Source organism: Protomyctophum bolini, assembly GCF_963924005.1.
Source record: "Protomyctophum bolini genome assembly, chromosome: 10".
Classification (NCBI taxonomy): domain Eukaryota; kingdom Metazoa; phylum Chordata; class Actinopteri; order Myctophiformes; family Myctophidae; genus Protomyctophum; species Protomyctophum bolini.
The window spans coordinates 6,170,761-6,190,205 of NC_137871.1; positions in this window are offsets into that span (position 1 = coordinate 6,170,761).

Genomic DNA, 19,445 nt, shown 5'->3' on the forward strand with positions numbered 1-19,445 from the left:
AGCTACAATGTAGCCTGACAGCACGCCGCTTTTCAATGTATCTTCATATAATTGGTCCTCACTAATGATCATGATAAAAATGGATTGATTGATTGAGAAACCCATCCACCAGTGACATCATCGATGGGGAATCCAACCTAATAGAAACAGAAAAGTTGCAATGCGAAAATGGAAGCCATCGTTCTCGCGATGATAAAAATCTAAATATTGTTTTAATATAAATCTGCCTATAACGATGATGTCACTGGTGGACGTGTTTCTGAACTGCCCACAGCCCTCCTATGAGACACAGAGACATGAGTGAGGACCAATTATATGAAGACAGTTTGAAAAGTGGTGAAGTTGTCCTTTAAATAAAAGAAAACGTCTATAGAAACAATAGATTACTAATATAACAATACCAAAACAGTTGGTTACAAATTGTGGTAAAAGTTTATAACATACCACATGGCACTTTGCTTGTTCCTCCGACATGTAGACGTACTCATTCAACAGTGCCTGTTTGAGAAAAAAATCAGAGATTGAAAAAGGCTTTTAGATATATGACACATTTTGCTTTTGCTCATATTTTGGGGCGGGAAGGGAACCCCTTTTGGTATTATAGCATTATGCTATTATTATTTTTTTTTTAAATCGAAGAACCGCACTGACATATAGAAACATATATAGCTTTTTCAGAAAACTGTCAGGATGTAATTAATAGAAGACATTTTTAGAATCTCATCTCAGGTCAAAATGGGTTAAATCACATAATGTCACCGAAGATTCTGCAACACTGAACATATATATATACACTTACGTGGTGGTTTTCTTCTACTTCGACTATTGCATCTATAATGCCCTTCTTCAGCCTGTGTTCCATGTCGCGGTGCTTTGGTGTTGCTGCTGCTGTGTACAACGTCATACAGTACAACATCATGTATGTCAGAAAGAGGATCCATACAGTCTTCATGGCTTCGAAGGTATATACAAACTAATACAGCTCAAGTTGTCAAGTCGAAGTGGAAAGCTTTAATGGTGCATGCTAAAATACTTGTTGCTTATATACTCTAGTAAATATGCTGAGTTTGCTGACACTCTCACACCTCTACACACATCCTGAGGAAGACTTTCAGAATCATGTCATAATCTTCCTATAGTGAGTCATGACCAAATAAGGAACCTGCCGACAGGCAATCATGCCACTCAAAGACTCTTTTTTTTTTTTCATAAACTTTTTTTCTTCTAAGGAAGTCACAAAGATAAATTGTATTAACCCATTTAGAAAAAAAAAAAAAGAAAAAAACCCCTCTAAATCCTCCAGTTTTCTGAAATAAATATTTTCACGACTTTTCAAAAAGATCAGACCTTACAAGCTCGTATAGCTTGTGGATCTGCTATTTTTCAATAGCTACATTCTAACATAGTGTTTAAAACACCCAAAGGGGTTCCCCGCCCCAAAAATGGATTAAAGTCCAATTGTTGAACAGTTCAAGTACATTATAATTACTTAATGTAATGGTGAGCTTGTAGAACAAGGTGATTTGCTGCAGAGAGAAGGCATATACAGACTCCTGGGGGACTCCACTCAATGAAGTGTTTAGGGTTAAGAGCAACCTATTTACAAGGAGAGAATACATTGACCAGAGGATATAGTGGAGGGGATCATTAGACTGATAGATACAACACATTTAAATACAGTAAATCAAATGAAGGGGGTCACCTAACAGGGGTAATCATAATGCAAAAAAAAAAAACACAAGGCAATAAAAAGTAAAAGTACAATCCCTAGACATGTATTTATAATATATATTATTAATCTCTATATTACTGTTCACTATATTGATTCTTCTGCATTGGATTGATGCCACCAAATAATTTTGTTGCACATAAAATGTCCATCCATCCATCCATCCATCCATCCACCCATCCATCCAACCATCTGTATATAGGACTCCATTGAGCAGATATGATAATTGGTTGGAAAATAGTGAGTCACCGGCTATATAAATGTTGTCAAAAATGCATCTCTGGCCCCCTCCGGAGGTGGTTTTGGAGATCTTCCAAAAGATCATCTTATCTTCCGATGCATCTTCCACACACAGTTACTGTGTACATGAAATGAGAAAAGCAACATTTTAAAACGAAGACATTCGGATCCATATCACGTCTTATTTTCATCCAAGCCATTCCATACGTATACATGTACAGATGTGATCCTATATTAGGCCTATATTATATATCCTTGATAGCCTTTACATTTATTTGTATGTTATCTCACAAATGAATAATAGATTTAGAAACAACTCATTCTGGGTCACTTGACTGTGTACAGTTTACAATTTACAATTTACAATTTAGGCATTTAGCAGACGCTCTTAATCCAGAGCGACTTACATTAAGCAAGAACAAAAAAGCATGGGAATACATCACATAAAAACATTTATCATGAAACATGCGTAAGCTAAGAAAGTAACAGTGGAATATCTATAATGAAACTATACATATAAGCTATACATCTATACTACTATGCTATACATATGTACTATGACGTGCTATGACAATAGCACATACAATGCACTTATGCTGTCTACATAACATGCTATAAGTCTGTATCAAATGCTATCTAAGTCTACAGAATTGCTATCTAAGGGGGTGGGGTAAGTGCTATGGGCCATGATGGAGTCTGAAAAGGTGGGTTTTCAGACTACGGCGGAAGGGGTACCAAATCAACAACTAGAGGGTGGGACAAACCTGCCGATGTGCTTTGTAGACTGTAGAACACTGGTTCCTGAACGATGGGTCGGGACCCATATGTGGGTTGCGTACATATTTTTATGGGTCACAAGTTCACAACATTTAATTTTTTCTGAAGTTTTTTTTTTCCTTTTTTTAAACATGATAAAAACAATTAAAGATTTTGGCCCGGGCCGCGGCCGAGCGGTCCAGTCGAGCCCGAGGCAAAAAGAATGTCCAGATTCAGAGAGGGGAAACGCGAGGAAAGTGAGTCTGTTTGTTTGACTTTTTTAGGAGATCTACCTCAGAGAGTGTACGTGAGCTACATGAGTTTCAGGGTTAGGCCATATGAGAGAGCACCGCTCAGGTGCTTTTGTTGCCAACGTTATGGGCATGTGGCAGCAGTTTGCAGGGAGAACAGACGGTGTGGAAGGTGTGGGGAGGAAAAATGCGAAGGAGAGGAATGTAAAGAAGGGCAGGGAGAAGAAAAGTGTGTACATTGTGGTGGGGGACACTACACCGGATCAGCTGGGTGTCCTAGGAGAGAGAAGGAGGTAATGGTGAGCAGGGTCCGAGCAGAAGTGAAGGGGTTGTCGTATGCCGAAGCGGTAAAGAGAGTGGAGAGGAGCAAGGACAATAATGGAAAAGCGGCAGTGGAAGTACAGCAGGCAAGTGAAGGGAAAAGTAATATAGGCGTAAGGGACACTGATAACATCTGTATGGACAAGAAGCGATTCTTGGCATTCATTGCGATGATCATCAACTGTGCGGCGGACATACAAACTAAGTCGGAGCGAATTAAGATGGTGTTGGAAGCGGCGAGGAGATTCCTAGATGTAGGAAGATGTGGATAGTACATTGAGAGAAGAATTCACACCATCTCAGGCCTCAGGGTCTGGGATGTAGCGCACAGAATGGACAATATGGATGGGGATCACTTTGGGCTGGGCAATATTTAATTTTGTACAGGGCGATGATAAGTTACGCTATATAAGTTTTAGTTTTGTCTGATCCATACACGGATCAGAAGGGGGCGGTAATGCAACTATTTGGATGCCAACCGCCATAAAACCCCAAGAAGAAGAAGAAGAAGAAGACTCCTGCCCGGGCGCCTCCTATAAGTCTCACCAGGTCCACTCCTGCTCTCACCAGGTGCAGCCAGGACCTGTGCGTTGCACCAGACTCCCAGCACCAGGACCTGTGCGTTGCACCAGACACTTCATTCAGGAGCGGCGGATTCTTGAGCCGCAATGGTTACGCAGGCTCCACCAGCAGGGGAACGGTGGGGCCTCTCAGGCTCTGCTTACGGCCTTGCGCCTTGAATGGCCCTCCTAAAAAGGTACAATAAAAGTCCAACACCAAGATCAGGATATTTAATTCCACGGTGAAGCCTAGTAATCAGAAACCTGTTAACTGTTAACACCATGAAGAGAATCCATCCAGGCATTCAACTGCCAATCTGCCTCAGAAGAATCCTCCGAATTTGCTGGATAATTAAAAACACTATCAGCGATCTGGAACAATGGCAATGAACAAAACAACACCCTGTAAAGGAGGAATTCCTCAAAAGCAGCATGGGGACAGATTGGGCACACATTCTTCGCAAGTCTGCATCTAATATCACAAGTTATGCCCTGTTCTGGAATGCAATACAATAATTAGGTCGCATTCTCACCTAATACTTCGGTAGACTCGAATGCGTATGGGCGGAGAAATGGGGTTCTTGCATATTTAATTGGCTACGGTTTGCCTTCACACTGTCATGATCCGCAGCAATTGGAAACGCAGCAGGGGGGACCTTTATCAATGTGTTCCATTCATAGCCTACACAGTGAAATGATAAATCTATGGTGATAAAATTATACTCATAACGTGCATGTGTCGTGCCGTCTGGGACTGCCCCCCTCTCTCTCTCACTATAAGCACGCAGCCACGCACTGTTCTTTTGGGCATGGAGGCACAGCGCTGAGCGCACTGATATAACAGACAGCAGCGCAAAATGTTTACAAGTTTATCGAGATGAATGTTCCTACTCCCCACTAGTCCCCACACAGTGACAGCACTCCATGTTTACGGCACGCAGTGTTTGTGTTTTCTTAAGCAATTGATTAATGTAGGCTACTCGTCCTCATTTCGATCAGGGCTTCAGTCTCCACTCTCCTCATTCGACCACGTCTATCCACGGTAACGGGACATCTTTGCGCTGCGTAAAATAATGCCTTCTCCGTCTCCAACTGTGTTCAGCTCCTCACCCGCCACATTGTTTGCTTCATTTCCTTTATTTGCTGCGGATTGCATTCACACCTGCACCGAATCGTAGTCAAGCGCGATTGGAAGCGAAGCGAAACCCCCGTTTTTGCTCGGAGTAAAATGCGGTTCTTTGCTGCGCATTAGGATTCGAAAGAGCCTTCACACCTGCCAAACGAAGCGCACTTTCTGAAAATGCGCAGCAGGATTCGTTTTAATCGCAGCAAAGCTCTCTGGTGAGAATGCGACCTAAGTAGTAGCTAACTTTAGTCCTCCTGTCGTATACAGTATACCTTCGGACCATGCATGCACGCAGTAAAATGCATCACATTTGCAACAATTTTATTTAACTACAGGAATATAATATTTTCTATCCTTTTGTTCCACAGACATGCACTGCATTGCAATTAAATGAATTGTCTTTTGTTTGTTTTCTCACAACAATAACAACAATGGTTTTACTGAGTAAGCTCATTATTATGTTCCCTTATATACTGTACAGGTCCATTTGGTTACATTTGTACAATCTCTGAATTCAATACCAAGAACTCTGGTTGCTCGTTATACTAAAGTTGGTGAACTGCTGTAGCATTTCCAGTGCTCTCTGTTTGGCAATACCACCTGCCATCAGCAGAAATCCCGTTCAAGTGAACAGGTTGGTTAAATGTTATGGGCCAATGGATATAAGATCATTTTTTGATGCAAATTATAAAACAACAGCTGGGTGGGCCTGCATGCACGCGTGCGACACCCCATGACTATATACGCCCCTGCTGTAGGCCTATACTGTATATCAGTATACTCAAATAGATTTACCTGTGGGCCACATTACAAAAATGGCAAGGGGCCAGGGGCCAGTAGATAAAATTACGACATTAATGATACTTGATAACTTCTCTCTTTCAATTGCTTTATTTTCGCAAAATGTATCAAAGTACAATGTGCATGCACACAATATGTAAATAAATTAAATGTGTTACACTTTCTTGCATAAAAACAAAGAGATGTTTCCATAACTGCACAAATTATTGCACATAACATGAGTAGCTGTTATAATAACATAATAACATAACATGAGTAGCTCTTTGCCTGCCTGCCTGCCTGCCTGCCTGCCTGTCTGTCTGTCTGTCTGTCTGTCTGTCTGTCTGTCTGTCCATGAGTAGTTATTTGTCTGTCTGTCAATGAGTAGCTGTCTTACTGTCTGCCTGTCTATGAGTAGCTGTCTGCCTGCCTGTCTATGAGTAGCTGTCTGTCTGCCTGCCTGCCTGTCCAATTGTCCATGAGTAGCTGTCTGTCTGCCTGTCTGAGTAGCTGTCTGCCTGCCTGCCTAATTGTCCATGAGTAGCTGTCTGTCTGCCTGTCTATGAGTAGCTGTCTGCCTGCCTGCCTAATTGTCCATGAGTAGCTGTCTGTCTGCCTGTCTATGAGTAGCTGTCTGCCGTCCTGCCTGTCCAATTGTCCATGAGTAGCTGTCTGTCTGTCTATGAGTAGCTGTCTGCCTGCCCAATTGTCTATGAGTAGCTGTCTGTCTGTCTATGAGTAGCTGTCTGCCTTCCTGCCTTCCTGCCTGTCCAATTGTCCATGAGTAGCTGTCTGTCTGTCTATGAGTAGCTGTCTGCCTGCCTGCCAGCCAGCAAGTTGGTTAACAGAAAATAAATTGTTATGGCTGAGTAAAATAAAATACAATAAACACAATTTGCCTGAAAATAGATTACCCAGCTATGACCTTTTTCATGAAAAAAAATGAGTAGTGATATGGCTGACTGAGTAAAATAAAACAATCATACCTGAAAATAGATAGCTATAAGTGAAGAGCAATTTCCGCAATTACCATTTCCCCTCCCCACCCCCTCCTTTCACTCATCCTTCCGGCCCCTCGGAACCTCCTACATCCCCTCACGCCCTACCCTTCCCCTCTTCCCAACCCGACATCCTCCTCCTCTCCCCCTCATCCCAAACGGGACACATCCTACACGAACAGTCGAGGCCATCCAATGCATCTCATTCTATGCATCATTCCTTCTCATGTTCCACCTCTTTTCTAAATAAATACTAAACCATGTTAAACGATGTACTAGTACTAGTGAATACAGTGACAACAATCCCCTCACTTATGTCCTGACATCAGCTAAATTAAATGCAAGTGGGCACCGGTGGGTATCTGAACTGGCAGACTATAATATAACCTTGAAATACCGCCCTGGAAGGGTGAACATTGATGCAGACTTCCTATCTCGCACAGTCATAACCGCAGTCACGACACAAGAGGATGTGAACTGGATCTCAGCCATCACTTGTAATCCAGCTATTCAAGAGATCATAACTACACAGGAACCGTCAGGGATACGAGTGACACATTTGGGTTCAGAGCGGGTTGTGAACTTGGCCAGAGATAGGTTTTATTGGCCCGGAATGCAGAGTGACATTGAGTATTTTGTAACCAAAGTATAAGTATGTAAGTGCATTAAACAAAAAAAACCTACTGTTCAAAGCAGAGCTCCCATGGGTCACATACCTGCTACCGCACCATTTGAAATGGTATCTATAGATTATCTTCATCTTGAAAAAAGCAGGGGAGTGTATGAGTATATTTTAGTGATCATTGGCAATTTCACCAAATTTGCACAGGCATATTATGCAACCAGAAACAAATCAGGCAAGACGGCTGCAGACAAAATCTTTAATGACTTTTCCCTGAAATTCAATTTCCCCACGAAAATCCACCACGATCAGGGTCGAGAATTTGAGAACCAGCTGTTCAAAAGACTACAGAAATATACAGGAAGGACTCATTCGAAAACGACCCCCTACCACCCACAAGGAAGTCCTGCAGAGAGAATGAATCACATTCAGGGTCAAATTCAAGGTCAAATACTTTGAAGTTTATTGATTTAGTTGAACATAAAACAGCTCTTGTCATTTATAAAGTAAGAAATAGACTAATTCCCAAGACTATCTTGTCATATTTCAAGGATAGGGAAGGGGGGTATGGAAGGAAGAGGAGACTTAAATTTCCAACAACCCAGTGCCAAGACCACTCGGAAGAGTACTATGTGCATCTCTGTCCAAGGGGTTAAGATCTGGAATGCCCTACCAGAGGAAGTCAAACACAGTAGTAACTTTTCAAAATTTAAAAAATTGCTCAAGCGAATCCTTTTGGCCAAATACAGCATACTATTATTGTATGATCAACTGATACTTTTTGTACAGGTTTTGATAGTCATTAGTGCTGTCATTATTAATAATACATTTACTAATGTTATTGTATTTATGCTAACAGTAAAAATGTGAACCAAATTATATTTCTCAGCAACAACATAAATGATAATGATCATTGACAATGAGGGTAATGTGAATAAGGATAATAACAACAATAATAATGTGTAATCTAACGGTTATGTAATGCTATCTCTACGGTGACACTGGGGGGGGGGGGGGAGGGGGGTTGGTGTAGGATTCAATTCTCGTATCTGACTTTTGTTTGTGAATCTGTTAATGTAATGAGTATTACGATTCATTTTCTGTTGTAAGTATAGGGTAGGCATTTATAAGCTTTTAGCTTACTGCCTACTCCTTTTGATCATCTTCATGTTTTTGGTTTTGTTTTCATACCAGCTTCAACGTTCATTGTCTTTTACATTTTGTATTTGAAACTGAAGGAAGATCAAATAAACTAAACTAAACACCTTGTTGTCCATGCTGAGGACCTTGGACGAAGACAAAAAGCCCAACTGGAGTGAATATCTGAATAAAGTAATCCATGCTTATAACTGCACAACGAGTGAGGCCACAGGTTATATTCACCTTTTTTTGAGTGGTGCAACCACTCCTACAAGCAGCAATGTCCGTGTACCTGTGTACCTGTGTGTGTGCGCACGTGAGCACGAGTATGTTACGTATTTATACCAGTAGGGGGCACCAGAAACAGAGAGAGGGGTATTGCTGTGGCTGCTAATGAGAGAGAGAGAGAGAGAGAGAGAGAGAGAGAGAGAGAGAGAGAGAGAGAGAGAGAGAGAGAGAGAGAGAGAGAGAGAGAGAGAGACAGAGACAGAGAGAGAGGGGGGGTGTGGGGGGGGATTGCACCACTCAGTTCACACAGGTGTGATTTTTACTTACTGTTTGGGAGAAAGCCCCGTTTGCCGATTGACCTAATCTTTGGGCTATAAGTGAGGAAGAGGAAGGGAAGTCATATCAAGAATATGCACAGAAATGGCAGCAGCAAATGAAGGAAGCATATGATATTGCATCTATAGGACAATCACAAACACTACAGCCAGAGGGAAAAGGTATACTATGATCAAAGGAGACAGAGCTCAGTCCTTACAGCAGGAGACAAGGTTCTTGTAAGAAACATGTCTGAGCGGGGAGGACCTGGGAAATTACGCCATTCCCATTGGGAAGAGCAGATACATGTTGTAGTCTCCAGGAAAGGAGAGGACAGTCCGGTGTATGCAGTGAAACCAGAGCGTGGGCCAGGGAGAAGCAGAATACTCCACCGCAGTATGTTAATGTCTTGCAATGCTCTGCCACTGACTGGAGGAATCAGTGCCTGTTTCTGTAAGAAAAGAATCGCAGGTTCAACAGAGAAGCTGTCGCAAACAGTTGGAAACGAGAGAGATATCAGAGGACTCTGAGAGCTCTGAGGACTGAGGAGGAGAAAAGCCATTGGGCAAACAGGCTCAGACACTCTCAGCACAGACAACCCTGTTGTCACTCCTGAAACTAGAACACAATTCTCACTCAATCCTGGGGTGGAGGAGTTCACATTCACAATGGAGAATCCGGTGCAGGCCGGAGCCCGTGGAATAGGAAAGTGCAACGGAGACTGTGCAGCTGACAGGGACAGTCACAGCGGAACTGGAAGACGACAGCAGTAATCAGGGACCAGCTCAGCCTGAAATGCAACGGCTGACAGGGACGGTAGAACTGGAAGGTGACAGCTGTAACCAGGAACCAGCTCAGCCTGAAACACAACAACGGAGATCTCAAAGAGAGCGTCGGCCCAAAGAGACACTGACCTATGATACGTTAGGTCAACCTACTCACCGTGTTGTGGAACTGCACAATAATCCAGTGTATGTAGATGCACCAAGGCTAGCCAGTGGACAATATGGAGTACCCTGGGCAGTCCCATACTGGTGGGGTCCTCAGATGATATACACCCCACATCGGTGCCTGTTGGATATTATTGAAATCCACTTACGGTGTGTGACCGGCAAAGGACTGTCTTACACAGCATATTCTATATTACACATGCACACACAGCCTACATGGCTTTGGAGACTGTTACATGCACAGTGCAATCAGACATACGGACTAATAGGAGGCTCGCATAGCCTTTCGAACTGATCTCTGCATACAGTTGTATATGGAATAATGAGAACAGTAAAGTGTGGCACTGTGATGTGAATAGAAAGGAAAGAAATAAAGAGATGGAAAAAAAAAGATAACTTGTTACTCACCTGTTATTGCAATGGTTTGATACTATTTTGAAGCAATGGGAAGGGCTGTGATACTTGCCTAGTGATGAAAATATTTGAAACTGTAATTGAGTATTGTTGATTGTGATTGACAATTTGACATGGACACGGAACTTGAAAGAAAGAAATTACATAACAGAATGTATATTGCTTTATTGCTTTAGAATGCACATCGTCACTGACTTAAGATCATTTGGCAGCTCTTATGCAGAGAATGCACATTCATGTTGTGGACAACATTTATTTTGCAGGGGAGAATGTAGTACCTACAAGGATTGTGTTTGACATTAGCTGTGTATCATACCTGTTTAAGTCACATAGGAGGTGTTTACATCCATAGTTTCCTCCACCTGGCACCTGCCAATAGGTGGCAGTGTTAGTTCACAGTGGAATGCCTTGTGTGGAACCACGTTCTGATCTGTTGTGGATGTTTTGTACCGGTATGTCTCTCCTGCTGTGAAAATAATAAAACGAACAATCTTTTGATACACAACGATCGTGTGCAAGACTGTATGGATCCGAGTGTAATATGTGCGTATAGGCTACTGTATTCTAACCTCCTGGGATGTGTGTGTACGTACTACCTCCATATCATATCTGTGAGTATGATCATTTATGATGCAAGTATATAGCTTATGGATATATTAAATGATGAAATATCTACAGGATACCAAATAAAACCAGTTGGGGGTGCTGGATGGTCTACAATGAAGAATTTAATGCATAGCATGAGAACACGGATCGATGGAGTTATAGGCTATACTGTACAGATTAGGTGAAACCTTTTCAGACAACATGATGCGTTTTGAAATGTTCCTCCACTCTAATTGTTCTATAGGTCCATGGATGCCGTCTACACTAAGAATGGGCACTTAATGTCATCAGAAACGTGGACCTCTGGAGGCTAGGTCAGAGAGAGCTAGAGAATGGGGTAGGCCCTGCTGTCAGGCCCTAAAGTGGGTTTTAAAGTGGGCCTGTTTTATTATACCTGTATGTTCTATAGCGCAGTTTATAGCCCAGGGTATATGATATAGGCTAGCCCAAAATATGACTCTCTATAGCCCAGACTATACTTGTGTTTCTATCCAGACTACTACTAAATCCAATACTTCAAGTCACCTTGTCTCTGAAAAAACATAATCTGGACTATAGAGATATTACTCAAGATCCAAATCCACTGGGCTACTGTAGGCCTATTATTGAAGTGAATTTATTCATGAAAAACACGAGGGGTGTATAATCTGTGGTATAGGTGAAAGAGGGGTATATTTTGGTATAGCCTACTGTATTTTGTGCTGTTACACACCTGTAGCCTATAGGCTACTGGTAGCGAGCAAAAAGACAACATATTACAATATTGTTGTATAAATATTTTGCCATGGTTTTCTTTGTGACCCAGTCCCGGCAGATTAGTTCAGGAGGAACGGATTGTGTGGCCCTGGTTTTTCCCTAATGGGACTGATCGAGGGTATAGCTATACTGGGACGTAAGTCGGGACTTGATCACTCCCGGCTGGGTCACCTGAGTGAGGGGTATATGAAACCCTGATGACCTCAGGATACATCACTGAGGATACGTCCCAGGTGCGTCCATGCAATGTTTTTCTGTTTTTTTGTGTGTAAATTCTCTGTTTTTCCATAGACTATAACCATTAGCCCTTGTAATGAACCAATGAAGCTAAAATTTGAACATCACCGTTTTTAGGCTATTATCAATATACCTTTGCTGAATCAATTCTTGTTTCAAACACATGGTACTATAGGCCTATAATTATGACATGTTTCCGTCTAATATATAATGACAAAGTTCTGTATTTAGCATGCTTGCTTGACACGATGGACTCATGGTTGAAACGGACTCCTGCACCTCTAGTATTCAAACTCTACTATACCGTACTATTACATCACCTTGTTCTGTGTTCACTTAACCCATTCTGGACGACATTATGTTATACTTTAGCTATTGAAAAATAGCAGATCGGCACAAATCTTTGAATATATATTCTTTCGGAAGACTTTTTTATTTATTTCGACGTCAGGCCTAAATGGGTTAAACTGAAGCCGAACACAGTTTTGGATGATAAAAAAAAAGCATTTTGTCCAAGTCACCAATATGGGGCGCTGTGAGACCATTCTAGCATTAAGGGACTGGCTGTATAGCAGCAGCACACAATTCCACAGTTAACCTCACGATCATAAAATGCTTTTAGAACCATCTTTAACGGTGGGACAAACCCCCTGCTTGCTGGCAGTGTCTTGGGGGTTCTCGCTGGATTAAAAGTGGGATCACATTTCTTGTTTCAACTCATTTCTTTGCCTTTTTCTTTTACTATTTTACAAAACATTTTTGAATAGTTAAATTGGCCAGTCTATACAAGCTCACAACGTGTCAATGTAGATTGGCTAGTTCAAAAATGTTTTTCAAAATAGTAAAAAAAAAGAAAAAAGGCAAAGAAGTTTAGGGATAAGGGGTTTAGCGGTGACAAAAATGGAGCCCATGATATCCGCTCCTGACCTTTTTCCCCCTCTACACCAGAAAGTTGGAAAGTTGGTAACCAAATGGACCCCTATATAGATATTTAACTCTTGAGAGTGTAAAATGAAATGTAAAATGAAGAGTTAAACATTACTTCATTTATAAGAAGTCGACACAATTAGAGAATGTAGAAGAATTGTTATTTTGATCAACGTTTGCCTGTTATCTCTGCTCGTGGTATACAAACATCAATGCAGCATGGAATTGTTTTAAGTATACCAGGTCTTATTACTTAACTTAAGACCTGGAGGCGTGGTCAATGCTCTTTGGCCACTCAGAATAGCCAAATGGCATTGACCACGCCCTCCAGGTCTTAAGTTAATAATTCATAATAATGAATAATAAGACCTGGTTATAATAAGACCATCTCATCAAATGGTGGTCAGATGCCAAATAAACAATGGACCTCAATATGAAAAAGGTTGAAAACCGCTGCTCTATACACCAAAATGTCTTCGGTGAAAATATATAGCCATGAACGCGTCGGGAGCTTGTACATCGGCAATGTTCGCTGAAGGTTCGCGATCGCCCCCCCCCCCCCAGAATAGGGTCGCTATAGGCCTCGGCCTAAACAGCTTCTGAAGATCAAGCCTGTGCAGCAGAGAGTATAGCTCAAAAGGAGTTTTTAGCCTATAATGTCCGACTGTACCTTGTGTTTGTTTATATTTCTGACCACAGTAATAAAGTATTCAAACCAAGGGGGGAATTCCCTAACCTGACGCTGCCAGATGAGGGCAGTATTGGGGAAACATATTCCCCAACACAACACTCATCTGGGATCTCTGACGGAGTTGAGCTGAGTCAGATCTGCTTCGTACCGAACCAATCAGCGTGAGCTAAAGGCGGGATATGTGCAAAAGCGGATGTGCATGACGGTATATAGACACGTCAATATGATTGGTTGTGTTTGCACGCCCACACGGTGATAGACAGACGGTCCCATCCAATCATCTACCAAGTATCTTGGAAAAAAAGGAACAGCCCCGTCATCGAATTTGCTTCCGCGATCCCAGATCCCAATAAGCTGTGAAACAAATTTGTGTAGCAAGCTTTTTGGATCTGGCAGCGTCAGGTTAGGAATTCCCTCTTGGTTTTCCAGGTGGTCAGCCCGGGTTCAAATCTATAAGCATTGTGACCTGGATGTGATTTTCCTGGTGGGAGAGAGGTCAAAGGTCAAAGGGTCAAAGGGAGGGGGGGGGGAGCTGAATCCCCCAAAAAACCCAATATCTCCCGTCCTTGGTCAAGGGGGGGCATTCCCTCTGGTCCTACAGTATATATAGCGCCTGGTGCTGTATCTTTGGTGTCCCGGGGGGTTGGAATCCCAGATATCAAGAGTCCCGTTGTCCTATATGTCTGACCAAACACCAAAGCGTCCGGTTTGCGTTCGTCTTTATCGCGAAACACGACGAGGAAACCTGCAGCAATAAAAAAAACAGGACGGACGGATCCTATTCCGACATGCCGCTGATGTCACTTATACACAGTATACCGAGTGGAAGAGATGACCTCCACCGTGCAGTGTCTGACGCTCGCCTTTAAAGTATGGCCCCATTAATAATATAACCCCCGGCCCTCGGAGAGATGCTGCCTCGTCCCTTTCATTCCCTTTTGTTCTCTGGGATTTATGGCATTCCGTCATCCTCTGGAGTGACGTATACGCTATAGCCGTTCCGACGCGACGCATAGCAACCGCCGTAACACCCCTCCCTCCCCTCCCCCCCGTTACTGGAGACTGTGAAACGTCTAGCATCACGTCCTGCAGGACCTCCAGAGTCAGTGGAGCATGCCCCGTGGTGGACTCATATAGCACACTGGTCCATATAAAGAGAGGGGGTCCGGCCGGGGACGCCCGGGGGTGCTTGAGGGGTTCCCCATCATGCTATACATGTGTTAATACAGCATATATATACGTTGACTATTCACAAATAGCAGATAATACAAGCTCACTCTTCGCATCACATATCTGCTGTTTGTTGTTGAGCATTTATGAGAAAACCTGCAGTGTGTTTACTTTAAAGGACCACTTCACCACTTTTCAACCTCTTCATGAATTATAATAGGTCCTCATTAATAATCGTGATACAATGGCACAACGTTTTCTACTCAGTCTGTGTCTCATAGGAGGGCTGTGGGCAGTTTAGAAACCGTCTTCCAGTGACATCATCATTAGGCAGATTTTTTTTTTTACACCATTTTCTTTACAAAAATATTTTAGATTTTCATTATCGTGAGAACGATGGCATCCATTTTCGCATTGCAACTTTTCAGGACTATAGAAAAGCCTGCGGTTTCTATTAGCTTGTATTCCCCATCGCGATGATGTCACTGGAAGACGGTTTCTGAACTGCATGCCCGCACAGACCGAGTATAGAAAAGAACTGCGCCATTTTTCTTCATGATTATTAGCGAGGACCTATTATATGAAGATAGGTTGAAAAGTTGGTGAAGTGGTCCTTTAAAAGAAAAGTTGAATAATTAGCTTGAGAACTATACTGCTCTTGTTGCTCACAGAGGGTATACCATCTGCTCTCTCCCCTTTTACGTAATGCAGCCCCCCCCCCCATCCCCCCTCCCGTCTGGAAGGACGAGGGTGTGAGGTGAGTGAGTCGCACACCCTCCATTGACCTCCCTCCCTCCATCACGCTTTCTACTTTCTCAATCTCTCTCTCTCTCTCTCTCTCTTGCTCTCTCCGAACACACTTTCAATCCCGCTCTCCCTTTCTCTCTCACTCACTCTCTCTCTCTCTCTCTCGCTCTCTCTCTCTCTCTCGCTCTCTCTCTCTCTCTCTCTCTCTCTCTCTCTCTCTCTTCCATCTCCCTCGCCTCTCTCTGCCTCCCTCCGTCTCTCTCCCTCCCTTCTTCCCTCTGTCCCGTCCTCCCTCCCTCTCTCTGTCTCCCACTCTCTCTCTCTCTCTCTCTCTCTCTCTCTCTGTCTCTCTCTCTCTCTCTCTCTCTCTCTCTCTCTCTCTCTCTCTCTCTCTCTCTCTCTCTCTCTCTCTCTCTCTCTCTCTCTCTCTCTCTCTCTCTCTCTCTCTCAGTGTTGACGGCAGTGAAGTGCTGACAGCTTCTCTCCCACTCCGCCAGTCACTGGAGGCAGGGAGCGGCCTGTCTGTCTGTCTGTCTGTCTGTCTGTCTGTCTGTCTGTCTGTCTGTCTGTCCGTCCGTCCGTCCGTCAGCACGGCAGCAGAACCACACCACTACAAAGCCATTGTGACTAGAAAAATAGTAACAGCCTTTTAATCAAAACATTTACCCCTGTGCAGCAAAAAAAAGAAAAGAAAGTTACAACACAAACACCTCCTATATCAGCAGGTTGGGGCAGACCCCGGATATGTGTAGTGTGTGCGCGTGTGTGTGTGCGTGTAGTATAGTACATAGGTGTGTGTGTGTGTGTGTGTGTGTGTGTGTGTGTGTGTGCGTGCGTGCGTGCGTGCGTGTGTGTTTGTGTGCGTATACGTGCATGTGCATGCATATTTTGTGTGTGTGCACGTGTGCATGTGTGCACGCACGTGTGCGTGTGTGACAGGGAGATAGAAACAACATCTCTTCGCCTACAGTACAGTAGACATAATCACCTGCATGTAATGTTGTCTACTGTAGAGACACTCATGCAGGTCACTTGCATGCATGCATGCATGCATGCACGCACGGCACATGCATGCACATGCGCGCATATATACTTTACACACAAACCTGCACGAGCAAACATAAGTGTGCCTGCCATACACACATGCACTCATGCGCACGCCCATTTACACGCACGCACAAATACAAGACCTGCAGGTACACGGTATATACAATAATGCTAAAAGGATAACACGAAAAGCCCAGAGGGCTTAGTTGTTTCTGTTCTGTGTATTCAATTAATCAAGTGCAGTGCATTGGAGTGGAGTAAAAAAAACACAATTGTGTGCCTCTGAGATGTAGTGGTGTAGTAGAAGTATTGAGAAGCCTTAGAAAATGGACATACACAAATGAAGTAAAAGTACATTTTTGTATTGTTGTATATCAAGGGGTACCACGGGGTTTTTCTTTTTTCTTAATTGAAATAAAATAATGTTGTTCATAATGAAGTGATAAACAACTTAAATGTTTAGAAAAGGAGGAAATGACAGCTAAAATAAAGCCAATCCCTGCACTCTCAGGGCACACAGCAACCTCCGGAAGTACTGAATTATACTGGATGGTGATTTGTCCAAACAGCTTTGTGGGAATACAAAATGCTGAATGCATTTCCCCAGCAGTGGACAAGTCCACTCACACCAGTGATAATGGTCAGTTGGTGGTGTTTGTGCATGAGGTATTATGATGATATTGATACCAGTGATAATGGTCAGCTGGTGGTGTTTGTGCATGAGGTATGATGATACCAGTGATAATCAGCTGGTGGTGTTTGTGAGGTATTATGATGATACCAGTGATAATGGTCAGCTGGTGGTGTTTGTGAGGTATTATGATGACACCAGTGATAATGGTCAGCTGGTGGTGTTTGTGAGGTATTATGATGACACCAGTGATAATGGTCAGTTGGTGGTGTTTGTGCATGAGGTATTATGATGATACCAGTGATAATGGTCAGTTGGTGGTGTTTGTGCATGAGGTATTATGATGATACCAGTGATAATGGTCAGTTGGTGGTGTTTGTGCATGAGGTATTGTGATGATACCAGTGATAATGGTCAGCTGGTGGTATTTGTGAGGTATTATGATGGAAGGTCCACAAAGGTGGAGTTTATTGAGTATTCATTTAGTTTTTGAGTGGTGCAACCACGCCTATATAGACAGCTATGTGTGTCTGTCCCTCGTACAGTACAGTACAGTACAGTACAGTACAGTACAGTACAGTACAGTACAGTACAGTACAGTACAGTACAGTACAGTACAGTACAGTACAGTACAGTGCAGTACAGTACAGTACAGTACAGTACAGTACAGTACAGTACAGTACAGTACAACTCACTTCAGATGGGTCTGACTTTTGTTAAATTAAGAAAAAACACAACTATCAAAGTTAGTCTTGGTATAGCCAATGTGCTATTTCTCTTAAAGGGGCTATTTCTCTTATTATTAAGCAGGCAAATCTTGACAAAATAAAAGTGCTTATGGCCTGACGCCAAAATAACGAAATGTCTTCTAAATTCTGACAGTTTTCTGAAATACCCCTATACCTATGTTTCTTTATCAGTGGTGCTCAATATATTTCATGTCAAGGACCCCAAAAATTATATGTAATTGGCCCCCCGACGCACATCTGAAAATATGTTGTCCCCCCCCCCCCAGAAGCAAAGTTTTGAGTTAAAATTATATATATATATATTCCAAATTTGTGACACATTTTCATGATTTTTCCAAAATAGCAGACCTACACAAGCGCGAATATCACAGGCGTGTGTTCCCTCACGCCGACGATACTGTCGGCCGCCGCGTGCTGTTTACCAACTGTACTGTGACGTCTTCTCGCCTGGCGTTTCCACCACCACCACCACCACCGCATGCATGGAGGAGGGAGGCCATTTAGCGGGGCTCCGACACCTGCGACACGCGATACCAGTGAAGCCTGGGAAATGACGGCCTGCAGCTCCGCATGGCTATATGGTTCCCGCCGGAGGGGTGTGTGTGTGTGTGTGTGTGTGTGTGTGTGTGTGTGTGTGTGCATGTGTGTGATCCCGGAGTGTTGGGTATACTGTATACACGTGCGAGTCAGTCTGCAGTGCAGTGTGTTGAGTTGAGGGTTGCTGCGGGGACTGCGGTGTGTGTTCAGCTGCACTTTCAGGATGTTTTTATAAGGGAGGCAATCCCCTCCTTCACACACACACACACACACACACACACACACACACACACACAGAGACGCGCGCACGCACGCACACACACACACACACACACACACACACACACACACACACACACACACACACACACACACACACACACACACACACAGGTGCATATGGGCTTTAGCCCTGACGGCATAGGGTTACGTGGTCAGCGCACAATGCGTCACTTATATGTGCAATATGGTCGGAATGCAAGACACGAGTCTGTCTCAAAGCTGCAACATGCAGCCCTTTCCTGTAGCCCCCCCCCACCCCCTCCCTGTCTGTTGGGAAGCATGCCGGCCTTAGAGTATATATACTCTATGATGCCGGCCTCTGTAAGCTTCTCGCTCTTGTCAGCCATGTCAGGATGGAGGCTCGCTCTCAAAGCCCCCCCCCCCCCCAGCCTATACCTTGCCCCGGGGCCGGGCCCACCCATGGGGACCTCCTCTCTCCCATCCACACCTTTCCCACAGGCAGGCGGACCCACGGTGGAGGAGGAGGAGGAGGAGGAGGATGTTGCTTCCTCTTGTTACAGTATAAGCGTCTCCGAGCCGTTCCCCGGGACCAGAGGAGCAAAAAAATAAATAAATAAACGGACGAGTTTGTAACATTTTAATTGGCTTTGGAGGCTTAGCTGCGGCTCGCCTGT